This window comes from Dunckerocampus dactyliophorus, chromosome 3, assembly GCF_027744805.1.
Source record: "Dunckerocampus dactyliophorus isolate RoL2022-P2 chromosome 3, RoL_Ddac_1.1, whole genome shotgun sequence".
NCBI lineage: Eukaryota > Metazoa > Chordata > Actinopteri > Syngnathiformes > Syngnathidae > Dunckerocampus > Dunckerocampus dactyliophorus.
The window spans coordinates 25,014,485-25,038,408 of NC_072821.1; the positions used below are offsets into that span (position 1 = coordinate 25,014,485).

At 39.6% G+C, this 23,924-nt stretch overlaps 1 protein-coding gene across 4 annotated transcripts in view; it reads right to left on the minus strand.

Moving 5' to 3' along the window:
- The window catches only part of tspan4a (tetraspanin 4a), a 219,993-nt gene that overhangs the window by 38,503 nt on the left and 157,566 nt on the right, over positions 1-23,924 (minus strand). The window lies entirely within an intron of this gene.

The following is a 23,924-nucleotide window of genomic DNA, read 5'->3' on the forward strand; positions in this document are numbered from 1 at the left end:
ATCTATTAAGGCAACCAGAGAAAAGATGCAATTAACAGCAAGTAAACGATGAAAACCTTGAAAAAAAATTTGAGGTCGAAGGACAGTCATAATAATAACTGAATGCAAAATGTCAATTCCCTTTCAATGCAATCCAAATCAACAGGGATGATGTAGAAATCATAGAAGAAGTCAAATTCAGGATTAGTTCCCTGCTATTACAGTTTCACTGAGCCAGGCAATCCTTGAACGATCTTGTAATATCGCAGATGTTCACCCGGGGCTAATATTTGACAGCATGGGGTTGGAAGAGCTTTTTCATCCTCCGCCTTGAAACCTTGTTGGATTTCAAGTGACGCTTTTCACCCCTCAACTGTTTAATTAAATCCATGCATCAGGAGCAGACAGCAAAATAGCAGCATCTGACACCCCTACGCCAGTTTACCACAATCTGTTAGTTTATCAGTTTTCCCACACAGTTCCCCCAAAGGTGCTAGTAAAGAAATGCACTAATCTGTGAACATGCAAACAAACTCTTTCTGATGTCCTTAAGCACACTGAATATTTTAAAGCCAGGAGGGAAATAGACATGGCACAGCGGTTTGTTTCGTGAAAGATTATTTCACAAATCCATCTGGGAATGGGGTGATAAAAGTTGCTTGGGAATGGATAAACACTTAATGAAGATTGAGCAAATGTTTCGTGTGTCACATCCATTTTTTTTGTCCCAATTAAAGGGTTCCTACAGATTTGACGTTTAAAAATTCCATACTTTTTCCAGACTCAGGAAATAGATGTGTATCATGGGAGCTGCAAAAAATAATCAAAGAATAATCAATTATCCAATTAATTGAAAACTATTTTGGCAGTCAATTCTTATTTTATTTAAAAATGGAAATATCATCTGAATTCCACCTCTCAAATGTAAATATATTTTAAATTTCCTTAGTCATCCATGAAAGCAGACCTATTGTCTTTGTATTTTAGGCAAAACAAGATATTCACACACATCAACTTTGACTTTGGAGAACAGTGAATGAGACTTTTGCCTCTTTTCTGATATGCTGTGGACCAAACCACTGTTTGTTTTTGGTTCATGTTCATTTGGTCCGTCTTGGGCCGAAACTGATTGCTCAATTAATCCAAATAACAAGCTTCAGATTAATCTACTAAGAAAATAGTTGTTAGTTGAAACCCTGGTATCATGAAAATCAATGATGGAATTAGTCATTATGTAAGCCATTATGTCATCATATAATTTCAAGTAGATCATAGCTAGGTAATGTAGTTCATACACAGGGTTGGAGGAGGATAAGTCCAGACATTCAACTTGTCGGCCTTTCCAAATACGTCACGTCACGTCACCCACTGCGCGCTCTCACACAAACATCTCAGCTGCCCTAGCAAGCACCTTCAAAAAGAAAAATCGGTTGATAATTTTATCTTTTAGAAAACAGAACAGTGGTAACAGTCTTGGAAACATGATTCTTTTTGCATACTTGAGTTTATGAAGGATTATTGGGACTGTTGTGAGATAATTCAAACCTGCAATAAGAGCCTGTTATCCATGTGTGTCTCACTGAACATTACAGGAACATTACTGACTCCTAGTGATCAGTGTAGAATACTCCATTTCACCAACGTCTTTGAATCCATCTTCTGAATGCCTTATATACCGGTATGTATATTAGTTCATTTAGTCATTTTTTTGCTTGAAAATGCTCATTTGGTACATAGAATTTGCCTACACATGTATATATATTTTATTACTAATAAGAGGCATATTCAAGCACAAAACAGCATGACTTAATATATTTTGGAAAAACCTTGATAGAGTGAAACCACAATCTTCGAAGTGGCGAGGGGCGATTGTAGTTACCGCTGCCTAATTACAGTCAGCTGTCGTTTCAGTGTTACGCCTGATGGTTTTTCACCTGCACAGACCACGGTGAGCATCTAGCTAAAATGCTCAGGCTGAAACGCTTGAAGGTTTTGTTGTACTTCACCTCTACAGCTGTAGCCCCCTGCATCAAGTGTTTGCTAGTTTATTTAAAGCTAAAACTGCAGTATAAACTGTACTACCGTATATACGGTCTGTCAAAATGTTTGACAGTAGTAGATGATCAAATCGGGTACGTATGATCATTTTTCTCAAAATACAATAATTTTAAACTTCTGGTACAATAATTTCCAATCTGGCTCTACCAACTGTTGGTTGGTATTCTGTCAGTCCATGGCATCACGCTGCACACTGGCACTGGCGTTTCGACAGTTTTCCAGTTCATGGCAGGCTTGGTTCCTTAATTGTTCCTAAACATCCTAAGCAATTTATTTTCATGTAAGGGTGACAGATTGGGTCTTCTTCCAGATCTTGGTAAAGTGGGTGACACATTCAAATACAAAGTTATGTACAATTGTTTGAAATGATGTTTTTGGAATCTGCAGTTGTTCAGAAATGGCTCCAAAAGCTTTCTCAACTTGTGTAAATATACAATTATGCTTCTTAGATCTTCACTGACTTTGTTGGACTTCTCTATTGTTATGAGTATTGCTCAAACCAATGAGCGCTATTGAAAAAATCCTGTTATGTTGCTAAACATAAACTCACAACCTCAGTCAATCATCATCACTAACAAGAGGTTAATAGCCGTGTTGGGAGTAACACCATTAAAAATAACTGGGTTACTATCGCCGTTATTGTTTTCCAGTAACAATTATGCTAGGTCATGTAATTAATTGCTATTTCAAACGGTACAACACTGTTACTGACAGTGAAACGTGGCATGTTGTTATTGTAGCTTTCCGACAGAGTCACACAGAGTCTGACGTTCTTTTTGAACTTTGTTCTGCCCTTAGCACTGTCCTTAACACAGCAGTCTTCAGTTCCAACATCTCCGACTTGCACAACAGCCCCCGGTGCTCTCCACACCCACACAACACTTTGTCATTCTCTACCAATCACACGCAAGGTGCATTCATGGACATCGGAACTCTGAATATCAACCCAAAACACAAACAGGTTGTTCCATTATGCGCTGATATGGTAAGCTCTCAAGGGCACACGCCAGATATTTGAAGGGTTTTCATGTATCAATTTTCAATGCAATAAATACTACAATAATAATTATTATTGTAACTACAACTACTGTAGTGCTTTTTTAAGTTACTTTCCCAACATTGGTTAATAGTGGCCGCAATGTGGCCGAGTGGTTAGCATGTTGGCCACACAGTCAGGAGATCGGGAAGACTTCGAATCTCCGCTTGGGCATCTCTGTGTGAAGTTTGCATGTTCTCCCCGTGCATGGGTTTTGTCGGAGAACTCCTGTTTCCCCCCAGCGTTTCCCAGCGTGCTTTGCTGTACTGTCGTTGTAAATAGCTGCTAAGTTACACGTTTAGGGTTCACATAGTTGTTGATTATTCAGCATTATTTGTTGGTAGTGTCTTGTCTGTTGTTGTCTACCTATTATTGTTTCATGACACTGTGAATGGTATGGTATGGTAAAAGCTAAAAGCTTTTGGCGCTAAAAAGCTCGAAATCAGCTTTGAATGTAGGGAAAAAAAAACAATGCAGACGCTCGCCATCGTGCCCCACCACACGTCCAGCCCTGGCTCCAGCGGACGACCCCGGTGACCCGTGTCCAGGCGAGGGAAATCTAGGTTTAGGTCTAGGTCCAATGTTCTTTCTCACTCATTGTCTGGTCCCTCACCTAAGAGCTGTTATGGGTGACCCTACCAGGTGCATAAAAGCCCCCGACAACTTAGTTTCTGGGATCATCAGGACACGCAAACTCCTCCACCACAATAAGGTGGTAGCTCAGAGAGGAGACCATATAAAGCACCATGTAGTTATAGTGCAGGCATGTCTATTTCTGCTGGATTTCTTATTTTGCCTGAAATTCCTGAATGACTAAAACGATGTATGCAATTTCCCAGCATTCTTATCTGCAGCTGTCAAACTGCACATTCCCTTGTCACGTTTATCACAGGTTTCCACAAACATGTTGTTTGCAGATCATCTCAGTTTGTCTTTTGTATTAACATTTTATTTGATGTGGTTGAACTTCACTGACATGATTAGCCCGGGGTACTTGTTTAATTGCATTTGGCATTCTATGTGAAATGAAAATTATTCAAGTCAGAGGTGCAGCTGTGTGATATCTTGACAAGCCCCGGTGGTCTGACGGCTGCTGCTGCAACAGTAATGATGTGGAAAGAGGGGAGTTATTGTGCTTGAAATGGGACTTTGCGAGTCTCACAGGTAGGGCTATTTGAAGCTTTACAGATATGATGCTTGTAGTTGCTGTGTCCTCTTCCTGCATCCTGAGCAGACCGTCCACTAAGGATCGTGTGTTGCTTACTCCTCACTACTCATTTGCGTTATGGATTGGACTGCAATCTGTGCTTGATGCAGTCAGATGTAGTAAACTTAGACTGACAGCAGACCCTCAAGCTGAAACTATGCATGCCAACTAAATCCACCAGGAGACAGGTTCTCTCTGGAAAAGCTCCAGCTGAGATCTAATAACATCAAGTTTAATGAAACAAGGCCATGTAAGAAATATACTATATATGAACTCTGAGTAGGGTATAAGACAAAATACAATACTATACTGTGTGACTTACAGTATGTACCACATTTTGAAACCATTTTGAAACCAATGAAACCAAGAATGCATTTGAAGAAGCCATTTAAAAATATGCGTAAATTAGCATAAACACAACATTCTCCAACATTTACTAAGCCCTTAGATCAAGGCTGATGAAACTAATTACACTCATGAACTAACCTTATTATGTGCTAAATAAGTTACTAATGCATTTACTCGTTTAAACAAGTACAGTACATCGCCAGTATTTGTGGACTTTCCTAACCCTCCTGCTAGCTTGACGTTGATGTTCTCCTTGCATTTCTGATCAACATTTGCAATAAAAGGCACACCCTTACTTAACAATCAGTTCACGAGACGATACACAAGAATGAGTCTGCGAAAACAAGACGAGATGAGATTTGAATATTACTTTTAAAAAAAGTACAATGAAGAAATATAAAAAAATATATCAGAATCAGAATCAGCTTTATTGGCCAACTATGCTTACATGAACAAGGAATTTGACTCCGGCTAAATTAGCTCTCACTGTACATATTACACAAACACTTAAAGGAAAACTGCCCTTTTTTTGTAATTTTGCCATTAATCCACAATCGTTATGTGAAAAATGACCACGTCTTTCCCTTTTCTGTGCGCTCTAAAGAGAGAAAAGGTTACAATGTATGTAACGGGACAAACCTATTTCGACTATAAAGCCCTAAAAAAACGGCAACAATGTTTAATTTACATAACTGACCTGTATATTAACCAAGCTACAGTGATATAGATATTGTAGCAGCTAACATGAAGAACTATATTTTTCTGGAGTAGTAACACAACGCCTCGCTAGTCTAAACTTCACTCACATTGCCTCAGGCCACTACCGAGCGGCAACACTACCTACTGGAGCTGCTGCCGTGTTGCTTGTGAGTTTGGAAAAGTTAACGCCAGCACATGTATTGTAGAAGGTTTTGCCAATAAGCCCAATATTTGGTCAACTTTGGCATTCCACACACTACCAACTAAACATGGGGACAGTCTGAAGCAGTGGATACTGGATCTCAACTTAGGCCCAACGACATCGCTATGAAGACACAGCAAGATGCTTGTTTGCTCTTAGCATTTTTTTACCTGAGGACTATGTTAAATTGACCTGCTCAACAGGGAGCACAAGTCTTGTGCTGAAAGATACAGCCATCCCATCAGTCGGCATCGAAATGAGAGCGGACATTGTAAGTCACTGTTTTCATTATACTGCTATTTTGCCCATGAAACATTTAGCACTAGTGCTACATGATAACGCTATGAGAATGCCTTCGTGTTTCACTTTAGCTGGATCTGCCTCGCACCCAGCCACATTATTCTCTGGGGAGGACTGGGGAGGGGCGTCTTACCCGATAACCTGTAGCTCATCCTCCATATATTGAGGCTCAAAAAGATAAGGCTCTGGGTCCTCAATTGTCCAAAAGTAGTAGTCAGCAGCAGCGATGATGGCTCTCACAAAGTCTGCCATGATTAGTAATAGCAAACAGACACACTCTATCTATGCTGCTGTTGTTGACGGAAGTGGTGTTAGTTTCACTCTATGGGCTATGTGAAATCAATGCGCCCATAAATTCCGGCAATGTTTAAAATGACCAAAATACGGCAAAATATTGTAAGTATTACATATCATCATGAATATACTTGTTACTGCATGGCCAGAGCATGTATATAAATATACATGTGAACGGATCATTTTTGTTATAGATATACTGTAGGCATCTTAACGCTCAGATAGTTTATCGTAATGTGGCTGCGGACAGCAGTTCTCCACTTTTTTTTTTTTTTTTTTTGCCACAGAGGCACAAATGCTAATCAGGAGGGGGCATAATGTCAGCTGACTGATGTCAAATGACATCTGCAAAGTAATGGTTATGATGTAGTTGACACGCGACCAACACTACCTTCTTGATCGCCATAATGGGTACCCCTGATATAGCATGTATGTCAATTTATACATTATATTGCTTAACATTGTTTTCACATTTTAAAAAAAGAAATAAAGGAAACTCATTTCCAAGGTGTGGTGGCTTTTAATTTACCATGGTGCTGCGCAACAATGTAGCATGTAGCGGAAACCCTGCACCATCAGGTCCTGGAGCCTTTTAGATCTTTTGTCTCTAAAAGAGCTGACACACATCCTCTTCACAGATCTTCAGTATATATATATAATATATATACAGTATCTGCTAATTTAATTTCTACTTCGTTACACTCTTCTGCACTCTGTGTGTATGCTACCGGCCCCGTCTCCACCCACCAAGACAAGGAGACTGTATGAGTGACAAAAGGGCTCACAAATGCGCCAAGGTGTTGTACCAATACACAGGTTGAACTCTCTTCCTGCCTGTTTGAAAGCGGGAGACGTGGAAAACAGACACGCATGCACATGGCAATATATTGAGGCCGGCAAAATTGTCGAGTTCATTTTCATTTATTGCGTGATCAATTCATTTATTTATTATCATCAATGGCCAAGTGCCCACCAGACAGTTTTTTTCTGAACGAGAAATCTTGGCACAACACAATCCAGGTTTAAGTCCCAAATATGCCTCACACACTTACAGTATTAAAGCCATTTAAATTAAAATGTATATGTTCTCACCACTAATGATGACGTAAGATCGGAATCGGAGTCAGGATATAGCCCTTAGCCTGGTTGTCAGTCCAGCAGGCGTTTCTCTAAGCCATGTCTACATGATCCACACAGTTTCTATTTATATGAGTGGTTTCTGTTCTTTTGTCAAAGATGCCATTATGAAGGTTTTCAAATTCATTACGTTGAATTCTCTGTCAGCACACCGTCGCCACCCTAATAATGACAAGCTGCATAGAAAATGGATGGATGGATGGATGGATGGATGGATGGATGAATTCTCTGTTTCAGCTAAATATTTACTCTGTTTATCAATTTTAATGGCATCAGTTTGTGTATTTCTTTACAAATGAATGCCTTTATTTGTCCTGGAGGAACATAAACACAGTTGAGAATGTACGTGTAATTGGTAAAGTTCAAGTTAAAGAAATTATGATAACAGCCCTACAAGTTTGTGTTCATCACAGCCATATCTAATACATTTTAAATGGCCCCTTATATATAGCGCCCATGGTACTTGTTGAATGGCAAACTGTGGTATAATTTAATTTATTTCGAACATGCATACAGTGTCATGTTCCGCAGGACAGGAGCCAGCACTTCCTGTCCTGCGCCCTTACTTTGGCGAGTGGCACTTCCGGCTGGGAGGAAAATGCAGACGCTTCACCCCAGGTGGCTGCTACGCAGCTGTTTACAATTGACATTATGGGGTTTAGAGCCCAGCACCGCCTCGAGTACGGCGCTCACCTCGCATGTGCTGTTACATAAGAGAACTCTTACCTGCTACTACGTGTGCTTTTATCACAGAGCCTTCTCCTCTGTCACTTTTTGGAATTAAAATCATTTCATTTGCACTTTTTAACCTCTGTCTCTGCATGGGTCGAATATCCGACAGCTCCTCAGGATCGTGACATACAGGTTACACTGGGATACTTTACGTTACAATTCACAATTCCACATGTCCGAAAGTGAGGAAGATGGAGAATGCGAAGCTTTTTTAATCCTACCCCCTTCTCCCTTTCACATCAATCGCTAATACATTTGTTCACTTCCTGTATTCAACGTGTACCATTTACCAAATCTGAAATAACGTAAGAAAATGATCAGGATGTGTAACAATGTGTGACAGTAGAGCTAGGGTTGGTAGATCAATATACTGTATAATTTAACATTCCCTCCACTCCTATTGTGGCTGTTGATGTAGTTCATTTAATATCCTTCCAGCTCAAAATTCATTCCTTTCAAAGCATCACCCCAACTTTCTGAGATTGCGATTACTTTGAAAGGTTCATTAAATTGAATAAAATATTGCTTGATGTTATTGTATTGTGCATGCATACTTCTTCTGTTGATATATATATAATTTGTTGCCATATTGTTTTATTGTTGCTCCGTGTAATAAAAGCAGTTGTTGTCTAACATTTTTTTTGGTGTTGTTGTTATTCTACCATCCAGTCGTTTGTGGTATGGGGAACGAAAGGCTTGCAATTCTAGATCTTCCCGTCCTGCAATCTTTCAGCTGCGTTGCGAATGCCATTGATTGTATAAAAATTGGGTTTCTAATTCCAGTACTTCTTGTTTAGCAGGCCCTTGCAATTTGGTAGTGATGTCAATGTTATTGAATGTAATCCTTCCAACTGCATTGTTCTCTGTGTGTGGGTTGTAGTCTCCATTTTCCTTGTCATGGTGGCGTGATTTTTAATATTTATCCAGCGGCCTCAAAAAAAACAAACAACAACAAAAAAAACTGAACAAAAAGAAAGAAAGCGGAAGTGCTGCCCGGGCAGTTTATGGTGGTGCTAGTGTAAGACGCTACCAAAATTGCAGAGCGTAAACTCTGACCCGCACCCGCTGGATTTGAAGCGAGCAATTTGGCTTTCATGTAGTTGAAAGTAAAAATGAGCTGGACAAGCGCCAGACAATATGCCAGCTTTGTCATATAAGCTTAAAATATTTTGGGAACACGACAAATATGAACACGTTTCCACCCGAACCAAGAGGAAACAGCCAGCTGAAGTTGCTGCCAACAAAAGAACCATCGAGCAGGTAATAACTAATTTTCCACCCAACTCGGAAAAGGTGAAGCGAAACACAACTTTTATTGCGAAGGATTTGTGGCCGTATTCGGTTGTTGAGAAACAGGGCTTTCGTGCTTTGTCGCACACTTTGGAACATACAATGTCCCATCACAACGTTATTTCACTGGCACTGCAATTGTGAATAAGGGCAGCCTAGTTTTTGGGTTATTCATAATATACTGACGTCTGCAAGCATTATTCTTGTATGAGAACCGCTGGTACGGGAATCTATATTTTGTATGAAAGCGGTTTTTGACTTTGCTATACAGCAAAAATATTATTTTGTCAGAGATTCTATGCTCAGGATTTTAGTTTGAATTCATTAAATCTATTATTTATTTGTGAATAAAGGGATTTTTTTATGTTTGTTACTCAGAATATGCTGAAGTTTGTTCATTGTATACATGCTGCTCCTGGTGCACTTTACTTTTCCTGCTGGTTCTGTGCAATAGGAAATATGTTGGTGGATGTAACCTTCCAATTATTAAAAGATAATGGAAGTCAATTTATTTTAATTGTGGATTATTACAAATATGCTTTGTTTTAGTAGTACACTGTGAGTAAAAAGAAATTATATAGAGAAAAAAATATGCATGAAATAATTTACAAACTATTGATCACAAAAAAAGATGCATTGAGATGTATCGATAATCGTTTTATCATTGCATCGCAGGCCTCTGAACATATTCACCAATGACATATGTACAGTAATACGGCAATTAGTAGATTATTGATTAATGATATGAGTGATCATCTCCCAGTATTTACAATTGATAATACAAAAGTTGGAAAAAAAATAGACAAAAAAACAGAATATAGACGAGTGAAGACAGAGGAATCCATAATGCTCTAAGAAATGAACTTTTGGAACAGAATTGGGATATAATATATAATGATAACAATGTTGACTGTGCATATAATGAATTCAAAAAAATATTCAACACTGTCCTATTAAGAAATACAACAGACAGTTAGCATATAATAATTGTCCGTGGATAACAACAGGGCTACAAAATGCATGTAAAAAGAAAAATGCACTTTACAGAGATTTCATTAGACAGAGAACTATAGAGGCAGAACATAAATATAAAAAAATATATAAACAAGTAACTAATATAAGCATGAGTAAGAAAGATTATTACGAGAGGATATTACAGGATAATAAAAATAACATTAAACAAACATGGAAGATACCAAATAATATTATAAGATATAGCAATACGCACAGTAGTTTATCTAAGTATTTTATTGATTAGGATGTAGAATATTATAACATGGATGAAGTAGCTAATAGATTTAATGAATTCTTTGTAAACGTTGGACCAGAATTAGCTAAACAAATCCCTTACATTGGGAATTTTGGAAAGTATCAACCAGAGAGAAATCCTTGTTCTTTCTTTCTTAAAGTTGTGACAGAACAAGAAATATTGGATATTGTCATTAAAAGCAAGAATAAAACATCTACATTTTGTAGTGATATTGATATTCCGTTGGTGGAAAGGGTCATTGAGGGCATCTCCAAATCAGTAACATACATATGTAATATTTCATTTCAAAGTGGTTCATTTCCAAATTAAATTAAAATAGCCAAGGTCATACCTCTATATAAAACTGGGAACAAGCATCATTTCACTAACTATAGACCGGTTTCATTGTTACTACAATTTTCAAAAATATTGGAAAAACTTTGACAAAAGATTGGACTCATTCTTGGAAAAACACAATATATTTGCAGAGAATCAGTATGGATTTAGGTCAAATAGGTCAACAACACTGGCAATAACACAAACAGTAGAACTAATTACAAATGCTATAGACCATAAGAAATATGTGTCAGGGGTGTTCATAGATTTAAAGAAAGCTTTTGACACAATCAATCATGACATTTTAATCAGTAAGCTAGAAAGAAATGGGATCAGGGGAATAGTGCTTGATTGGGTCAAAAGCTATTTAAGCGGAAGAAAACAATTTGAGAAATTGGGTGATTGTTTCTCATCATGTCAGACATTGTTTGTAGTGTCCCCCAGGGATCAGTATTGGGCCCCACACTCTCTATATTGTATATCAATGATACTGTATGTGCAAGGTTTCTAAGCTAATGCATTTTGTATTATTTTCTGACGATACTAATATTTTTCACTCTGTAGGATAACATGGTAAAATTGCAGGAGGACAAAATTACAGAAATTAACAAATTAAAAATATGGTTTGACGGTAACAAGTTATCGCTAAATTTAGGTAAGACAAAAATAATGTTATTTGGAAATTATAGAATGAACACACAGTTAAAGATACATGGACGGGGGGAGAAATTGAGAGATTTAATGAAATCAAATTTTGGGGGGTGATTATAGATGACAGAGTAAAGTAGCAAGAAACATTGCAGTAATAAATAAAGCAAAGAAGGTCTTAGATATCGAGGAAAAGGCTTCTTGAGACGTCATCTGTACTTCTGTGAAGAAGGTGTCGGACGTTTCGCTCCTCATCCGAAGAGCTTCGTCAGCGAACTAATAAGTGCTGGTAGCTTAGGCCTAAAATACAGTAAGAGTGGGCGGAATTGGTGTGCCAACACCCTCCTACTATTGGTTCCTTACACTAAGCCTGGGCGGAGTAGTGGTATAATCCTATCCTGCTGTTAACACCTCCGATAAAAGGGAAGTGTCGCTCCCTGAATTGGGTATGAACGACTCTGATACTGGCTCGTTAACATTTATTGTTCTGGCTCGGCCCTGGCTTCACCTCATTTGCAAGACTAAGAGCTGTGGGTTTTGGTCTCAGTAACCTGCTGAACACAGGGTCCAAATTAAACCTCAAACCACCATTCCGATTCAATGATGGGTTCTGTTGTTTGACAAAAATAGCTTCCTTAACTCCTCTTTCAAACCATCTGTTTTCTTTGGCCAAAATCTTTACCTCGCTGTCCTCAAAAGAGTGATTGGTAGCTTTAAGGTGTAGGTGTACTGCTGATTGAGGACCACTAGAATTGTCCCTGCGATGTTGATAAAGCCTTTTTTGGAGCATTTGCTTGGTTTCCCCAATGTAGTGCTCTTTGCATTCCTCATCTTTACAGTGGATGGAATAGACCACATTGCTTTGTTTCTATCCTTCAGAAGAGAACAATACGAATTACGGTATCTACAAAGTTGGTTATCAGGAACACGCAAACCCATTATTTCTGAAGTCAAAGTTACTCAAGCTGACTGACATTGTCCAATATCAAACAGCACAAATAATGTTTAAAGCAAAAGATAAACTATTGCCAGGAAATATCCAGCAATTGTTCAAAAATCAGGAAGAGTGTTATAATCTAAGGAAAAAATGTAACTTTAAGTAACCAAGATTTCATGCCACCAGACATTTTTGTTTATCAGTATGCGGGGTAAGACTTCTGAAGGGATTTGGTGTGGAACTGAACCAATGTACAAACATGAGGCAGTTTAAAAGGATGTATAAAAATATTACTCTTAAAAGGTATGAGGATGAAGGAGGTGTGGCTAATCACTAGGTGATTTATGCGCAAATGTGTTATTTATTTTTGGTTATTATATTTATTTATTCCTGTATCTGTGTGCACTGTGCTTGTATGGTACATTATATGTGCTACTGTACATGGATGTATAGGATGTGTGTGTGTGTATGCATGGGTGTATATATGTTTTGGAGATAGAAGGAAGTTGATTTGATATTTGCTTCAAGACAGGGCGGGGAAGTAAGTAAGTTTTACTTCTTCTCACTCCTTTTCAAATATATCATTGATTATGTTTATTTTCATTTCTTCAAATGTATTTACATTATTATTATGTTGAGAGGAAAACTGTGCTTTTGTTTTGGGCCTGATTCAAATATTTGAAATAAACTTTTCAATCAATCAATAAAAAAATCAATCAATCAATCAATTAATGTGTTCCACAGTGTCTACATGCACGGATGAAGACTGCTGCGACTCTTCATCCACTGTGGAACACACACATAACAATGAATAAACGGCATGCTACGAAGTGATACCATAGGAGAGAAAATAGTGCAGAGCGATTGTGAGGTGTGATTTTTTTCAAGGATGCATTTTTGTGATCCAAATGTACTACTCTTTTGAACGCATATAGTTTTAAAAGGCCAAACTCTTTACTTAAGTGGCCCCACCAACTAACTGGGACTATGTTCCTCATCACCGAAATCCAACCGGAACTCGGGATGAAGTGGGTAAGTCACTATTGATGCACTACACTGCTGATGGGGATGTCATACAACTTCAAGAGGCAGCCTCAGCGGTAGGCAGCGGTATCATCCTGTAGTACCTTGATTTCATTGTGCAGTGCTCTAATTTCCTCATGGATCTCGGAGAAGCTCCTCTTGAAGCTGTTATTCTGTTATTGTACATTTCCAATTTGTGTTTGCAGGCTTCCTCGATCTTGCCTTATTTTTGCTACAGTTTCTTGCAATCACTTTGTCATTATCAATATCAAATCCTCCTCATTCAATGACATTTAGGGCCCTGTTTCTGATTCTGCACCTGGATTTCCAGAGCCGGAATGTTTCAGTTTTTTTGTGTGGTTTTGTTGCTAGGCAACCGCTTTACATTTCAGCAGTTAGCCGGTTAGCTTGGCTTGCTAGTGGCTGTCAGCACTTGTAACTCATTTATTTGAACAAATCCGTACCTCTCACTGGTCCGGGTTTAAGTCAAATGTGTCAACAAGCTGTTCTGATCTTGTGATGCTGTGTGTGTGTGGTCAGGAAAGCAGTAAAATAGTTAAAAACTCCAGTAGCAACAGTAGAGCTCTTAATTAATCTCATTAATCTTCTTTCCTGTCAAACAAAATACCTTGGATTATAAATCATTAAATGTGAATTTGTACTGCTCTGTTTTTCTTCATCTAAATTGAATGGTTTAGTCGATTCATCGACAACAACAAAAATCCTTGGAGCATCAAACTAAGGCTTCATTCAACGGAACAAATGCGGTCATAAGTCTTGACCACTTGCTTTTCATTGCAGCATTACCTCCCTTACCTTGACTTGCTGGTAAATCATCCCAGTTGCCTCGCTATGACAGATCCCGGTAGAGCCGTGTTCAGAGGAAATGCTGCACTGACCTTACAGCTGAGGTCATTTTGAGGTTAGGACACAAATGGTGGAATGGTGGCAGAGCCAAATGAAATCAGGTTCATGTTAAGATGAATATTCGATATTAAAGTCTCTAGTATCTCGCTAGCATTTAGAGAGCACACTCATGGAAAAATAATGCGAGAATGGTTTCAGTTATGGATATAGTTTTGTACTATTTACATAACCAGATTCAACCCTATCAATATTGTTACATAATGACCCCAGGGTAAATTATTATGGAGCAATGGTGCAGGAACATGCACAGATTGCTGTCACTTGTATTGATCTGTTCTGTGTCAGCACTTTCAATTAGATTCCAATACTCACCCAATTACATGTGCCATGCTAGGGAGCTTTACAATCCCCACAGGCACATTCATGAACCCAAATTTACAACCATAATGCTTTTAACCTCCATACTACAACCACCGCTGTCAATATCGGCAATGAAAATACATTATCAATAAATAATGAAGTGGAATGTTTCCGCTAGTGGATGAGCTTATTTTTGCTTTCTCTTTTTACTTATGTGGGTGCCTTGTGGGCGACTCTGCTTCCTCCCACATACTAACACAAAGGTCAGGTTAATTGGAGACTCTAATAGCCTGTAGGTGTGAATGTGAGTGCGAGTGTGTCTCGCTGCATCAGCCCTGTGACTGACTGGTGATCAGTCCAGTGTGTATTCCACCTCTCACCCTAAGTCAGCTGGGATGTACTGGATGTACAAAATAAACATTATGGATAACTGAATAGGTGGATGTCCTTTGAGCTACATGTAATTTTGTTGATTTTGTTGAGCTACATGTAATTTTGTTGATGATATAGTACATGTATTACATTACATGGCATTATATGTATAGAGCTACATGTAATTTTGTTGATGATATAGTAAAATACAGTATGTATGCAGCCGCTAGAGGAAAGTCTATTCTTGAGTTCTGGAGAGAAGGGTACGACCTTTAGTTGAACCTCACCTACAGGAAGTGTAATGTGGTTTTTGTCCTGGTCATGGAGCACTGGACCAGCTCTACACACTTGCAAGGGTAGTGGAGGGTGCATGGGAGTTTGCCCAACTGGTCCACATGTGCTTTGTGGACTTGGAAAAGTCATTTAACTCTATGCCTCACGGTGCCCTGTCGGTGGGTGCTCCGGGATTACAGGGTTCATGGCACGCGACTACGTGCCATTCGGCCCTTGTACATTGAGAGCAGGAGCCTGGTTCGTATTGCCAGCAGTAAGTCGAGCCTGTTCCCGGTGAACGTTGGCCTACGCCACGGATACCCTATGTCACCGATTCTGGTCATAAGTTTTATGGACAGAATTTCTAGGCGCAGCCAAGGCATTGAGGGAGTCCAGTTTAGGTGCCTTAGGATCTCATCTCTGCTATTTGCAGATGACGTGGTCCTGACGGCCTCTGGCAGGGCGGTTCACAGCTGAGTATGACGCTTCTTGGGTAAGACTCAACACCTCCGAGGTCATCGAGGCCATGGTTCTCAGGTGGATTGCACCCTTCGGAAGTTAGGTGTTTCTCCAGGTGGAGAAGTTCAATTATCTCAGGGTCTTGTTCACAAGTGAGGCTGGGGTGTGGGATTAGGTGGATCGGTGCTGAGACTGCAGTAATACGGTCGTTGTACCGGACTGTTGTGGTGAAGAGAGAGCTGAGCTGGAAGGTAATACTCTTAATTTACCAGTTAATCCATGTTCCCAACCTTACCTATGGTCATGAGCTTTGGGTCGTGACTGAACGAAAGAACAAGGTCGTGGATACAAGCGGCCAAAATGAGTTTCCTCTGTAAGGTGGCTGGACTCACCCTATGAGTTAGGACAAGGAGCTAGGCCATTCGAGAGGAGGTCAGAGTAGAGCAGCTGGTACTTCACAGCAGGAGGAGCCAGTTGAGGTGGCTCGGGCATCGGGTCAGGTTGCTTAGGATGCCAAGGACATTCTAAGGGGTTGTCTCACAGCTTGCCTGGGAACTCCTCAGTGTACCTCCGGTTGCGCTGGAAGAGGTGGCTAGAAACCCGGAAGTCTGGACTTCCTTACTGTGACCCTGAGCTGGATAAGCGTATGAAAATGGATGGATGGATGGATGGATGTATAAGATTACGTTCCGGGACAACCAGTGAATGGTGAAAACCCAATCACTGAAATGGCCATAAAAATTTCCCTCTACGTCTCCAAGCCCTCCTGCTAGCTTGACGTTGACGAGGTACTCTGATTTCAGATCAGTGTTTGCAATAAGAGTAAATGTGAATGATACATCTCCTTAAACCTTCCCCGTCTCTCTTTACCATGCCTCACACACATTTGAAATGATAAAATATATAGGTACTCACCACTAATGAATGATAACGTAAAGTGATGGATGAATAAATGCAATCTGTGTCTCAGAGTAGATGTTTTAAATAAGTTTCACAGCAACTACGATGCATTCAGAGAACGGCGAACAAAGTGTGAAATCTTCACAACTGACGAAAAACGTCACAGAGGCATAAAGACATAAATTGTGGGTTTTTTTAACATGGTGTATGTATCTATTATTACGTATTTGTAAATTAATACCGACTTAAAGTGAATGAGATAACTTTTTTTTTCTCCAAAAAATATTTTTTGACCAAAAAATCCCAAAATTTACAGTGCCATGAATGCTGAATTGTGAACGTGCAAGGAGCCGCTGTACACCCAATAAACTACATTTTGGATCTCTTTGGATGAAATTTTCTTTACAAGTTTGTATTGATTGTATTTAGTGTTTCAGTCATTAGAATACATTCGAATTCTACATTATTATGAACACAAGTGGCTATATTGTTAAAGGTGACATTTATTGTAGTAGGCAGGTTTGTTGGCTAATAAATTGTTGCTTGCTTGTGTGTACAGGGGTGATAAAAAGGCCACGTGAGACAGAATGAGAGTAAACCACGGATAGTGAAATAAACACACACTTCAATTTTCATTACCACACCACTGAGTCAGCCTTTTTGGCTATTCGCTTTTACACTACTGCGTCGCACTGCTTCAACTGATGTTAACCTCACAGGACTGCATCTCCCTTAGGAGCAGGCAGAGTGAAACAAATGGCTGTGAGGAAGATCTAGGAGCTGTTTGATGTCGCTTCCAGCTGTGTCATGCAGCCTTTTATCAGGCCTAAAGCGGGCGCAATAAAGCGGGCCATTGAGCATGACCATCCCAGATTCCTCAGATGGACTTCATCAATATGCACTTACTAGCACACTCTTTTTAGGTTATGGCATCTGAGCACATGGCTTTCCATGCATTCTGATGCCTGGGCTAACTTGAAAGGCGTTACCATGGTGATGGAGGAGGATAATCACAGCAGGTGTTGATAATCACAGATACATTTGGATTCTAAAGACCATGAGACAACATGGTATAATGAGGTTGCGTTCAAAAAGATGCTATATTTGGGTTTCAACCAATTTGTATGCTTGGCTATATTTTATTCCAGTTCCATCAAGTGAATTGCAGGTATTTCTAACAAGTAATGGCTGTGTACTACTTACTACAGGAGTGTGCAAACATTTTCCACCGATGGGCGCATACATAAAAATTAAAGGATGCACAGTTAGGGCATGTTGATATATTTTGTGCATTAAAGATGGTAAAAGCAATACAATGTAGGTCAACGTATGCTAAGATATCTTAATAAAACAGCATAGCTTTGTGTTACAGGTGTCACATTTAATAATATATCTCATTCATGATGAATTTATTTTACTTTTGGAATACACCGAGCCCTGCGATTGGCTGGCGACCAGTCCAGGGTGTACCCCGCCTCTCGCCTGAAGGCAGCTGGGATAGGCTCCAGCATACCCCGCGACCCTAACGAGGATAAGCGGCATACAAAATGAATGGATGGAATACACCGAGGGCACAAGCTTGATGCTGATATGTAGGGTTGGGCATCGTTTGAATTTGAATTAATCTGGTTCCAATTCCGATACCTTGTTTCGATTCCACTTCCGAACGATTCTCGATTCTGGTGCTTTTGAGAGTCAGGGTCATAAAAATTTGCATGGTTTAAATGAGGGTGCTAACCAGAGTAAGTTTTTGGATGAAACAGCAGAACTTCCTCATTTTTTCCCCCCAATTTTTTAATGATATGAACTTTTTATCAACTTTTTTATCAACTATCTTTCAGAATTTGTTTTCACAAGAGTACACTTTCACAAAAGATGTTTTTTTTTTTTCAAAAGCTCATAAAAAACGATTTTTATGACACCCTTATTTTGTTACCACAAGTAAACAGGATGTAGTGCACATCACTCTTATTTTGAAGGCTGAAAGTATGTTGTGTGGGTTGACCTTTGCTAAAAGAGAAGTGCTGTGTACATGTCACCTGTCTTTTTATTTGCACCAAACTTCCACGGCATCAGGGGCCATCCTGTAACCCTCTGTAACATGACATGAGATACACGTTATTTATTGTCTGACTTTCCTGATTCTGACTGCATACAGAAAATCCAACATAGCGGGTCAAAAACGGGGCAGTGTTATTTCTACACCATGAATCTGGAGGTGTTTAATCATGGTGGTCGTGCACCGTCCTTGATATTGTGTTGCAAATGTTTCACCGAGCTGACTGCTCTTTTTTTTAAGCCAAACATTGTATCCACTTCTTCCTTGTTAGTGCTCGCCGGCTTCTTCTTCACTGGTGTTCACTGCTATTTCTTCGGGTTGGCGGACTGGGCATCGATACTAGGAATCTTAATTTAAAAAATTGAACGATCCTGGGAGAATGGGAATGTTGCCATCGATACTGGAGACTCGATGCCCAACCCTACTTATATAGCTCTTTGACGGAGGCTGAGCGTGTGACTTGCAATTTTCCACCAAAACGCCAGGGGGAAGTGTTTTTCTGAATGTGAGCAACCCAAATTTTTGTTGGCCAGCTATTTAGCTTCCTGTGTAGTAGTACCGAACGATGGTGACTGAAGCGACATCCGAATCGTTGTTGGAGCTGGAAATAATCTTTTTGTCAGTCAGTTTTTATTGTGCGCTCCTCAATTTACACCATAGTTTTATTTGGTTTTGACGGACTTTTTGGTAGGTGTGTCCCGGTCTGATACTGACATTGGATATCCGTTCGATATACGCAAAAAAAGATTGGATTATAGCAGCTTGCATCTAAAATCTCCTATATAAGCACTCTGACACAAACTGTCTATTCCAGACTGCGCTCCAGCACTTCTATCCCGCAGCGCCGAATTCAGCATGCATGATCACAACAACAGTCTTGACAAAGTAGCAAGGAGCAAGGCCGGCGTTGGCCATGTGGCAGCACCCCTTGCGTTAAGTCTGAAAAAGATCCGCCTTGCACAAATCCCCCGCGGTGGCAGAGAACCGGGGAAGTTCAACACGACCAACCTCATCACGCAGCCAAACAGCATCAAAAAAAAAAAAACAGCTTGAGGATCCTTGCAAGACCACAGAGGTGAAGAAACAAACCTCCGGCCCCTCCCAAACAACCAACGCAGTCCAAAACATCCACAAAGTGAGTTGCTGACTATTGTTCTCTGATTGAGTAATATCACTTTTTCTAACATTCCACACTATAAATTAAGTGAACAATGTATGGTTCATGCTGATATCAGATAAGATCAATGTCGCTATCGCCGATACTCAAGGCTGCCATGTCAGAACAGTATTGGAAGTGAAAAACACCTGTACTTTTTGGCGCTTTTTGAGGGAGGGAAACAACAGAAATGATGTACTCAAAACTGCACTTCAAGCTGCGCCGGAGGGTTTAGAAGGATGAGCGAGCACTGTGAAGCTGTAGCATAATGAAGCCTTTACTGTGTCCAACATATCAAAAATATTCTTGGCTCTGTATGCCATTTCTTATTCATTTTTCAAAAATTTCAGGAACTTTGATCACTCCCTTGTCAAACTTACATAAAATCTATCCACACTGTGCGCAAAAACAACACCCTACAGTATACTGTGCCTATAATGAATCATCATTCTTTGAGGTAGATATTCTCCAGCTGAAACTGCAGCTTTAGTCAAGGTGTTGTGAATTATATATGATTGTTGATTTTGTAAAAACAAAACAAAACAAAAAAAAACTTCAGGGCTTCACACTGCTTTGATTTTTTTTTTTTTTGTTTGTTTTACATTTGACTTCTATTGCACTACAGATGATAAAAGACGACCGTAGATGAAGTAGACAAATGTAGCATTCACTTATCTTAGCACTGGATGAGACATTTGCCAGTCCATCAATACTCACAGGGTTTTATCACTTTGATGGGAAAACGATAGCTGAAGCAGTTAACCCAGAAACGCCCCACCATATGAAGAACCAAGGTCTATACTAGTGGTGGAAGGCAGAGCTATCCAAGTACAGTATGTTGATATTTACCTAAATACATAAAGGCATCTCACACAGGCTTGGCCTTGGGCTGCTGTCTTAGGAGACAACACTTTTTGTCTCAACACATAAATAATGCAACACCAGTGGGTTACAATTGCTAGTGATTTATGAATAGCCCCTGTAATTCAAAAGCAGTGCACCAGCTGTGGTCATTATGCGCCTCTAGAGAACATCCACTATTCCGTATGTACGCTAAGCTTTCATGTGATTACAACACCAGCACAGTTGGTGAGTTTTTTATTAAGGCGAAAACAATTATCTTAGTGATAATTGACTCTAGCATTTTTCCTCCTATTTCGTGTATTATCATAATTACAATCAGCTGTATATTTTTCTTTCACACCGCACAAAGAACCAGGCCACATTTACTGGCATGCAAGGGGCGATACGGTCCACAAATGGTGACTGTGCCCCTGAGCTGAGGTTGGGGTGGCTTGGTAGATTACGAGTCAAGAAGGTAATTCGGATTTCTCGAACGACTAGTTGCATTTACTTTTAGTTTGTGACCTTGACCCTCTGGCTGCAAAGCCCCAAGACCTTATAAATGAGCTACAGCAGCCTTTTTAAGCCGAGTAGACTGAACTTTTGATTTTTGTGCTCTCAAATATTTCACTGTGTTTTCTGACTCAGTACAATTACACAGGAGGTCTATGAAGAAATTACTCCATAATGACCAAAATCTTACGAGCGCTCCCACACAGGGCTCATTTCAATTTTATAGCCAATTACTGACAAAATAGTTAAAAAAAACAACAAAAAAAAAACAAAAAGAAGAAATCATTATATAACCCATGCTTCCCTTATCATCTGGGATTCAAATGAGCTAGAAAAATGATTCCATTATTGCTAATGGTCAGCGTCATATTTATTAAGATTGTGGTGCTTGATGATGTGATGTGCCTCCTGACTGTGGCTAAAGCAATTCAGCATCACAAGATCACATAAACATAATTGTGTTTCGGCATCAAACCTCAGGGCATTATTCACAGAAGACATATTTGACTTGGACGCATCAAGACAGACATTTTGGGTGGATTGGTATTGCCTCAGCGCCCACTAATCTCACACACTCAATAGGATTGTCAAGTTGCTTCATAGACAGATGACACATTATCAGGGTATCGACGGTGGCATGTGAAAAAAAACTGAGAGGAATTTAATATACTATTATTCATTTATATATTATCCATGACTAAGCAATAGGTTGTATTACAATATTCATTTCACCTAAATGCTTCAAAATCCTGTTGATGGTAAACCAACTGTAATGACATCAAATTTGCATAATCGGCCATGACACATAAGCAAAAAGTGAGTAAAAAAGCACTATAAACAAAACAAATATGTTTACTAATAAGGGCTGTCAGTTGATAAAAATATTTAATTGCGATGAAATTACGGTAATCACAATTAATCTGAGATAGCAGTTTTTATCTATAATAAATTTACCTTTGAAAGATAATTTTAAAGTTTTTAATACACCCATCAACATGAGACTGGATAATATGTTTGCTTTATACAAATGTTTGTTTTATACACATTTAGTTTTTTTAAACAGCACAACACAAAATTGACCTTAATGTGTAAAAAAATGAACACGCTTTGGTAACAGACTTTGTTAAGGTAAACTGTCCATCACTCAAGTATCATTCTCTTCAAGCAAATAATCTCACAAAATATAATTGTGACTAGGCAAAAACACCCAGCAACTATGTGAAATAAAAAAAAGAGTGTGAATATTGTGTAAAAAAATATTTTCAACTTACAAAAAATAAAATGCTCACAGTCAGTAGTGATCATTTTGATGGCATACACTGAACTGTCTACGTTTTTTTCAATTTTGGGCGTATACATAGCGTATAAATAGCATATACATAGCGTATACATAGTGTATTCATAACGAGTTCGACGTATACATGACGTATTAGTAACTTATATAGAACGTTTCTAGAACTTATAGACAACTTATACCAACGAATGCGTAGCGTGTTGCCATCGTTCACAACTTATGCCCAAGACTAGTCTAACTTATGCAAACCGCACGGCAGTGTATGGCCGACGATGACGTGCCGTAGCCTATAAAAAGGCTGCCACGTGATGACTCAAATCATAACCTCACTAGACATCGCAGTGTCAACATCACCATCATGCCGAAGAAAATTTCGAAGGCCGCTGCCAAGAAGTATCAGGGCAGTGACGGAGGGATCCATCACCACCCGCAACCTACCCCTCCCACTCTCACTCTGATGGAGATGACACAGGTTCTAACGCCTCTCAGGCATCATCAATGGTATCGGAAGCTGCTTCCCCAGTGGCCTCCATCTCCTTTCAGCCAATCCTTGCCAAGAAGAGAGCCAAGAAGACACAGTTTTGTCTCAATGACAAAGAGGAGCAGCTTATGTGTGATTTCCTTCGTGAGAACACCATCCTCTGGGACATCAAGAAGACTGACTACCGGAGAGTGGACAAGAAGGCAAAGGTACGCTGATATTATCCTGACGTATTACGACTTGTGTGTAACTTACAAATAACGTGTGAACGGGCGTCAACGATCGCATAACTTATTGCCCGCGTATGAATCAGACGTTGACATATGTCGAAAAGTTTTGTGCACAACATTTTTGGACGACTTGGACGTACTACGACGTATGCCGGCGTGCTTCAGCGTGCTCTTAACTTATACAAACACTTACCCATAACTTAGTCGACGTACGCCAGCGTATTGGCCAAATTTTTCATACGTTGGCGTACGCTGGCTAAATCGTCAAGTTGTGACAGGGCCTTTACAGAAACATACACACACACAAACCCTCTTTTACACACACTTTATCGCACTTTTCTTGGTCTGGCGACTTCAGCCGCGTGGAAGTATGACACCGCGGGTCTTGCAACCTGTAAGTTTTATTCTGTCCTCTTTGACAAACACAGCAGCTCAAGCGCAAATGCTAATAAATTGCTAGTAAATAATAATAACGCTACTAAATTCTCTTGAATGCTGTGGGTTTGCTCGTTCACTTGGGCCTTCGTCCCCATCTACTAAGGTGACACAAGCCCTCCAAATAGCTGTCTTCGGCTATGCCTGCCAGTAACTACCAGTTTGTAACCCAAATTTTTCAGAACATCACATGAGACAATTGTCTTA